The sequence below is a fragment of the Schistocerca americana genome, chromosome 2, assembly GCF_021461395.2.
Source record: "Schistocerca americana isolate TAMUIC-IGC-003095 chromosome 2, iqSchAmer2.1, whole genome shotgun sequence".
Lineage (NCBI taxonomy): Eukaryota > Metazoa > Arthropoda > Insecta > Orthoptera > Acrididae > Schistocerca > Schistocerca americana.
In genome coordinates, this window is record NC_060120.1 from 876969187 (window position 1) to 876976947 (window position 7761).

At 41.0% G+C, this 7761-nt stretch overlaps 1 pseudogene; it reads right to left on the reverse strand.

The window, feature by feature from the left end:
• Positions 1–7390: 7390 nt before the first annotated feature.
• On the reverse strand, positions 7391–7508 carry LOC124597074 (annotated as a pseudogene).
• Positions 7509–7761: the final 253 nt, after the last annotated feature.

Genomic DNA, 7761 nt, shown 5'->3' on the forward strand with positions numbered 1-7761 from the left:
CTCTTTACTGGTTCTATTTTCTGTGTGAGAGTATGTGTGCCTGCTGTTTGTCATACGTTTCTTTAGCCTATTGTAAGGGCGCGTGGCGTTGTTTACAGAAAAGTCATAGCTACTGCGATCTGCTTTAAAATGCTGAGTTCTTTACGTATTTCGCTTTCGTCAAAAGACAGACGAAGTAACAGGCGAATCATTGAGGGGAAGAAAGCGTTTTTGTATCGTGGATGATGGCATGAAAAATAGATATATCTTTTCATATTTAAAGCTCACAAATTCGCATGTACGTCTGTAATACTTTTCATTATGGTCTATTTTATTGTTTTAAGTTGTGGACAATCTGCTAGTGTGGTTGTGTTTCCACCTTTTACTGCAGATCTGAAGAGGGTCATTATAGACCGAAACCGGTAGACTGATGACGAATTGTGACAATAGACGTAAAGTAAAGGAAATTTATTCTATATTTTGGTCACTGTTCAATTCGCGACTATGTCGCAGCTTGTTGAATTAATTTACCCAGTGTATATACCTTTCGTGCTTAGTGAGAGAAAAATAGTTTAATAATTTAGAAAATCGGATACGCCTGCAACTTGAGGATGACTCTCTATGGAATCGTTGTGTGGCGGAAAACAAAAGGGATTTACATTAGCAAGAGAAGTACGAACGGGTTGTTTCCTAGTGCCACATTTCGTGAGTGAAGCTTGTTTTATGAACTAAAAAAAATACATGTCTCGCTTTGTATCGGTAGGCGGGAGGCAGAGTGCTTCTCTGATGAGCTGACCTGAAAAAAACTGTTATTCCTTTAATGTATTGACCGTGAAGTTAAAGGCTACAAGCTCTTGAAAAGGGTGAGGATTAAGCTCTTTATTTTCACGTCCTTGGAGCCTGGAGGGTGGGGGGAGGCAGTATGTCTTGGACAAATGCACTCTACGAGACAGCGCTCACCACGTCTACGTCATATCCGCAAAGACCCAATGCTTGTTTGCAGGCAGAATCCGCTTTCAGCGCTGAAGACCACAGCACGCATTCCATATTTCAAGTTATCCCTTGATGGCACCAGGTGAGCAGTGCGGGTCTGTGCTATGGCGTGAGCGGAAGAGGGTCTAGAGGTGTGCTTTGCCGTAGTTACACCACTAATAACCTGTTCTCAACAGTTCGTGTCAACATGTGTAGGCTCACAAGCCGTCTTATTTCTCTGGTAGCTGCACGATCCGCCTCTGCCGTCCTGGGTGGTGTTAGTGCTGCATGGGTGTCCAGAAACTCATCGGTGTGAGGATGTTCACGTAACCACTGATACCAGCATCATTGCACAACTGATGCAGCACATACAACTTGGGTGGCAGTTCGCCGAAGGGACCTTCCCAGCTCGGAAGGCCACAACTTCATCCCTTTCAAACTCGCTCAGTTGGTTTTAGGAAGTGCACGTGTATTTCCGTGGCATGGTTGCCTGCTTGCTTCACATGTATGCACCATGCTGAGCTTTCTGACTGTGAGCATTCCCTGTTGAAAGGTAGACACAGATGGCGGTGTGGTAGCAATGCATCTTCGTTATCTGTTGACGGACGACGTTTATATCTTTATCTGTACATCTACTATCCCCCAGGTGACACATGCCGTCATCGGATCAAAAAACGATGTCGTCTTTCAAGGTGTACAATTTTTTTTTTCCGACGGTGTAGGTAAACGACCTTCCGTCTAACGAACATCAAGTAAAATTCCTTCTTTTTGCGAATCACACTAGTTTTGTATTCATCCCAAACCTACATGCAACACCAGAACAAAATGTAAATAACGTTCTTAAGAGCATTATTGGAGTTGTAATGCGAATGGTCTCACTATTAATTTCAAAAAGGCACAAAGTATTCATGTCCGGACATATTGAGATAAAACACGAATCATGAGTGTAAATCGTGGAAAGGAGATTATAACTATACTGGAAACTTCAAAGTTTTTACGTGTCCACACTGATAGAATGAAAACTAGAGGATACACGCCTTGGAACTCCTAAAACAACCTAGTTCAGCGATATTCGCACTTTGAACATTGCTGATCTTGGGAGAGACAAGTTAATAAGTCGACATATTTTACACATTATTATTGACTAATGTCTGTGGAAAAATGTCGTGGGGAAATTCATCTGAAACAAAAACGTCTTCATTGCTTAAAATCTGTTGTAAGAGATATATGTAATGCTCACCCATGATGATCTTACATAGACACTTGTTTAATGAGTTAGGCATTTTGACTACTACTTCACAGTACCTTTATTCCCTCATGAAGTTTCTTGTAAATAGTCCACAGCAGTTCAAAAGGAACAATCATTCACATACTTACAATACCAGAAAAAACGATGTCATTCATTACGCTACTTTAATCTTGTCTTTAGCAAAAAAAGGGGTGCACAACGCTGCAGTCAAAATATTTGATTGTTTGTCCCAGGGTTATAAAACATCTGACAGACAGCGAAGTTGAATTTTAAGACAAACAGAAACAAATTCTCCTCAACAACTCTTTCTGTTCCGCGCAAGAATTCCTTCCTTTCTAATGTGTGAAAGGTGGCGGATAGCATTACTAACTCATATATGTATTTCAAACAAAAGGGAAAAAGATTGTCATCAGGTAGTCATATTTTTAATACAAAATGTTTTGTTGCACATCATTATGATAAATAGCACAAATGACTCCTGGAACACGAAAGTACCTAATTAACGAACTTATGAGATGAAGTTTGGTAAATACCAGACAGATGGATCATGGTGTAATAGTTTCCGTCTGTGTATTTATGTCTTATTCCGACAACGAAGTGTTCCGCGTCACCTCTGGATAGGTAAACGTATTTTCTTCTACGAGAAATATTGTTTTGATTATTCACAGAATGAATAGAAATACTTTCAGATAAATGCGGGCGCATTGTTTCGAATGGAACCGGTATTTCCGACAAAAACGATGCCTGACTATTTCGGGTGAGGGGAAGCTCAGAACATGCCAAGACTACGAGACATAAATCTGGAACAAAAAAACTAACTTCAAATCGATCATGCGTGTAATTAAACTGGCCACGCCAAATTGCAGCTAACTGCCAAAAGGTCAGAATGTAATTGGTTCTTCCGCGTGATGAATCACAAAATATGGCCGCAAACGACGAGCTTAGCCTTTCCGACATCGTGGCCCAACCGGTAGTGATCAGTGTGATTGTACCAACGAGTTTCTTATTCGGATTGCTGGAAAGCTTTGTCGGCTGCTGTCACACGGTAAAAATGGTAAATCAGCTGCTGTTATTTTGAATGAAAGCTTTACTGTTCAAGGGTAAGACATTAATAATTTGTCAGACATGGACGAAATTGGGCCACTGGTGAGAAAGAAGATTTATTCTAAATTCAAATGAGATTTCAAATATCTGACAGGGCAACGATATAATCACTTATCAGTTACTTTACTTTAGCAAGGAAGTACCTCTTAGGTGACGGTCAGTTTGGCTTTAGGCAAGGTAAAGGCATCAGAGACACAATTTTGATAATGCGCTTGGTAATGCAAGCATAACTTAAGGTAAGTCAAGATACGATTACAGTCTTTGTCGACCTACGAAAGCGTTCTACAATGTAAAATGGTGAACGGTGTTCTGAATTCTCAGGAAGAAAAGTGTAAGCTGTAGGGAGACTATTTGTGTAGGAACTAAGAAGGGCACATAAGAATGGAAGATCAAGAGCAAAGTGCTCGGACTAGTAAGGGTATAAGATTGGGATGCGATCTTCTTCCCCTCCCGTTAAGTCCATATATCGAAGTAGTGACGGCAATAAAAGATAGGTTCAGGAAATGGATTAAAATTCAGAGTGAAGAATACCTATGATAAGACTGAAATATATGTATTTTCCAACACAATCACAATTCTTTTTTTCAGATTACGGTTTTGAATGTCTCAAACGATTACCTTCAGATCTAATTGTGGTGCAGCAGGGCCATGCGTTGAGAAAAGATAATGGCACTTTGGTCGGAAAATAAGAAACCTTTTATCTATTCATGCAATCACGGTCGCTTCCAGACGATATATAAAAATAATGTCGTTATTCGTAAAATTATAAGATTCACTGATGACATAGCTATCCTCAGTCAAACTGAGGAGGAAATGAAGGACATGGTGAATTGAATAAACAATCTACTGAGCAATGAGTATGAAGTAAGAGCAAATTGAAGAAAGTTGAAAGTAATGAATAGTAGGAGAAATAAGTTTAGCGATAGACATAACGTCAAAACCAGGTACAATGAAGTAGACGAAGCGAAAGAATATTGATTCCTTGCAAACGAATTAACGCACGACGAGAAGATCAAGCAGGGCTTATAAATCAGACTACTCTCGCGAAAGAAAGCATTTCTGGTCAAAAGAAATTTTGAGACATCGAGCTTAATGTGGGGAAGAAATTTCTGGGAATATATGTCAGGAGCATGTAGTATGGCGAAAATCCAAAAGACGAGCGCTAAAGTGTTTCAGATGTGGCGCTACAGAAGAATGGTGAAAATTAGGCGGACTGATAAGGTAAGGAATGGGGAGGATCTTGGCAGACTCATCGAGAACAGGAATATAACACTGGCTGGAAGAAGGAACAGGATGATCGTACGTCTGTTAAGACGTCAGGTAATAACTTTTATAGCGCCAGTGGAAGCTGTGTAAGATAAAAACTATACGGGAAGACATAGACTAGAATAATTCGACAGATAATTGAGAACGTTGGGTGCAAGTGTTACTCTGAGATGAAGAGCCTGTCGATGGAGGAGGAGTCGTGGTGGCCCGCATCAAACCAGTCAGACGACTGATAACCCGAAACAGTAAGAAAGAAGTGTTAAGAAAGAAATTGGTCACCCGCAGAAAAATGGCACTGTTACCTTCGAGATCGATATGCTGAGCCGCAAAATTCAACATATTTTCTTTCATCGTAATAAATGATTGTGACGAAGCACTGACGTTCAGTATTAACAATATTCTGTTTAAAAGGCAACACTACAATACTGTGCTTCGTAGTTACTAATTAATTAATTTTTTAATTTTGATGTAATTTCTGAGATATGGATGTACTTTGTTAATTTTGGACATTTTCACTGCTAAAAACCTTAAAGATTTTATGAAAAACGACAAAAAAATCATATTGTAAAACTTGGAGGTAGAAACCCGAGGAATACCTTTCAGATATACGAGAGCGGTTCAGAAAGTAACCTCCGATTGGTCACAGTGCGGGTTGTGGGGGGAGTAGCGACGCCATCTGTGCGTTCACGCACTCAACAGGTCAGTCGGCATCAAGCCGTGGTCGAGTGAACGTCGTACCTGCGCTAGTTTAGTTTTTGTGGCAGTTTGAAATGTGTGCTGCAATAGAAAACCCCGCCAAATGGGAAGTGCGTGCCTACCAAACCAAGAAAAGCCTCGCAAGATTTTTCTACCAGAAAACTGATGGCAACGGTGTTTTGGGATGCCAAAGGGGTGTTGTTGGTTGAATTCATGGAACGTGGTACGACCATTAATCAAGACGTGTACTGTGAAACAATAAAAAAGTTACGACGGGCTATACAAAACAAACGCCGTGGTATGCTGATTTCCGGTATCGTTTTTTTGCACGATAACGCCCGTCCTCACTCTGCTCGCAGAACAACGGCCCTTCTTGAGTCCTTCAAGTGGGACGTTATCAACCATCCACCTTACAGCCCAGACCTGGCGCCAAGTGATTATCACCTCTCCATGCATTTGAAGAAATGGCTCGGGTCACAGCGGTTTGATGACGACGAAGAGCTCAAAGATGCGGTCACAGGCTGGCTCCAGGCACAAGCCGGTGATTTTTATGCAGAAGGAATTTCAAAGCTTGTGAAGAGATACGATAAGTGCCTCAATCGCTATGGAGACTATGTATAAAAATAGTGCAAAGATGTAGTTGTAAGATGTATATATTAAAATATTTTTATTTAACTTGGTGTATTTTTTTAAATCAACCGGAAGTTACTTTCTGAACGGCCCTCGTAGCAATGTGTAGTGCGCTAGCGCTCTCAGAGGGTAGAAAGAGACTGAGTGCTTGTAAGTCATCAGTGGTGAAGTATGGACGCAGTGTGGCAGCGCCCAAAGGCGTAGTGAAAGGCATTGTCGAAGGGTTGTAAATGCGTGTGCGGCCACGTAATTGGTCACTTTACAAAGCATGCGAGTAGAATTGGTTATTGAACTATTGGAGAAGAGTCCTGTGTGCCGAAAGTTAATAACAAAAGAATGGTTCAAATGGCTCTGAGCACTATGGGACTTAACATCTGAGGTCATCAGTCCACTACAACTTAGAACTACTTAACCCTAACTAACCTAAGGACATCACACACATCCATGCCAGAGGCAGGATTCGAACCTGCGACCGTAGCGGTCACGCGTTTCCAGACTGAAGCGCCTAGAACTGCTCGGCCACAGCGGCCGGCAAAAGTTAATAACAGTTGCTCGTTGTTGAAGAGGAGCCTCTTGCCTTCCGTTATTGTCATATTATGCGTTATATCACACCATCTGCAACTCAGCTGGTAGCAAGTACGGGCCATTTTCTTTATTAGTACACTCCTTACTAGCGTCATAGTGGCAATATTTTGAAGATTATAGTGTTTTTAGTTGAATTTTAACTGATTTGAATGTTAGCTCATTATCCTATGTGACTTACCATCATTAGGTTCCTATCCTTTCACCATTATTGCCGACGGCATTATAAGTGAAAACGATAACATTATTTTAACTAAGAGAATTTTATTGAATTCTCTGGTTAATTTAAAATCAATCAGCTCGTAAAACTGGTCGCAGAAGTAATTAACTGAAGCTCAAAGTGATTTTTAGTGAGTGCTCATACTGCGACCCACTAGCAATTAAGCAAAAATTCATATGTTTTTGGATGGGGTCTGGGGGTCGGCTTTTAACAAAACACAGTTTTGTTTTTAATCCCAAACACGTTTAACTATATTTGCAGCCTCATCAGTGGGCTTTTATTTTATGGATTTTTACCACAAGGTGTGGTTTCTTTCATTATAAAAACGTAATACATCAAAAAACAACACCAAGTCGTAAAAAACCATAAAATAAAAGCCCATTGATTATGCTGCAACTGCAGTGAAAAATGTTTGGAATAAAAAGCAAAACTGTGTTTTGCTAAAGGCAGACCCAATCCAAAAACATATGTATTGTTAAAACACTAAAAAGCATTCTGTCTTCAGACCACAAGTGGCCCATTGGGACCATCCGACCGCCGTATCATCCTCAGCCAAGGATGAGCATCGGAGGGCCGTGTAGGAAGCACGCCGGTGTCCTGGTCGTTATTATGGTTTTCTGTGACCAGAACCGCTACTGTTCGGTCGAGTAGTTCCTCAGTTGGTATCACGAGGCTGAGTGCACCCAGAAAAATGGCAACAGCTCGTTGCGGCCTGGACGGTCACCCATCGCAGTGCCGACCACGCCCGACCGCGCTTAACTTCGGTGATCTGACGGGAACCGGTGTATCCACTGCGGCAAGGCCGTTGCCTCTTGTTAAATTAAATACGGACCAAAGTGTTTCAACCTCAAGATGATTAAGTAAAAGTAGCGCATGGTAAAACTAACTTCGAACCGCTGGTAAAGTGTACATGCAATTTTCAGTAAAGTCAATATTTCATGTGTTTCTGACTTTCGTAAATTTGGTTTTATTAACTGCAGAGAATTTCTGTGTACCACTAATTAACTTAAATGCATTTCACCATACGTTGCTTTCTATTCAAGCTCGCGCCCGTGCATTTCGA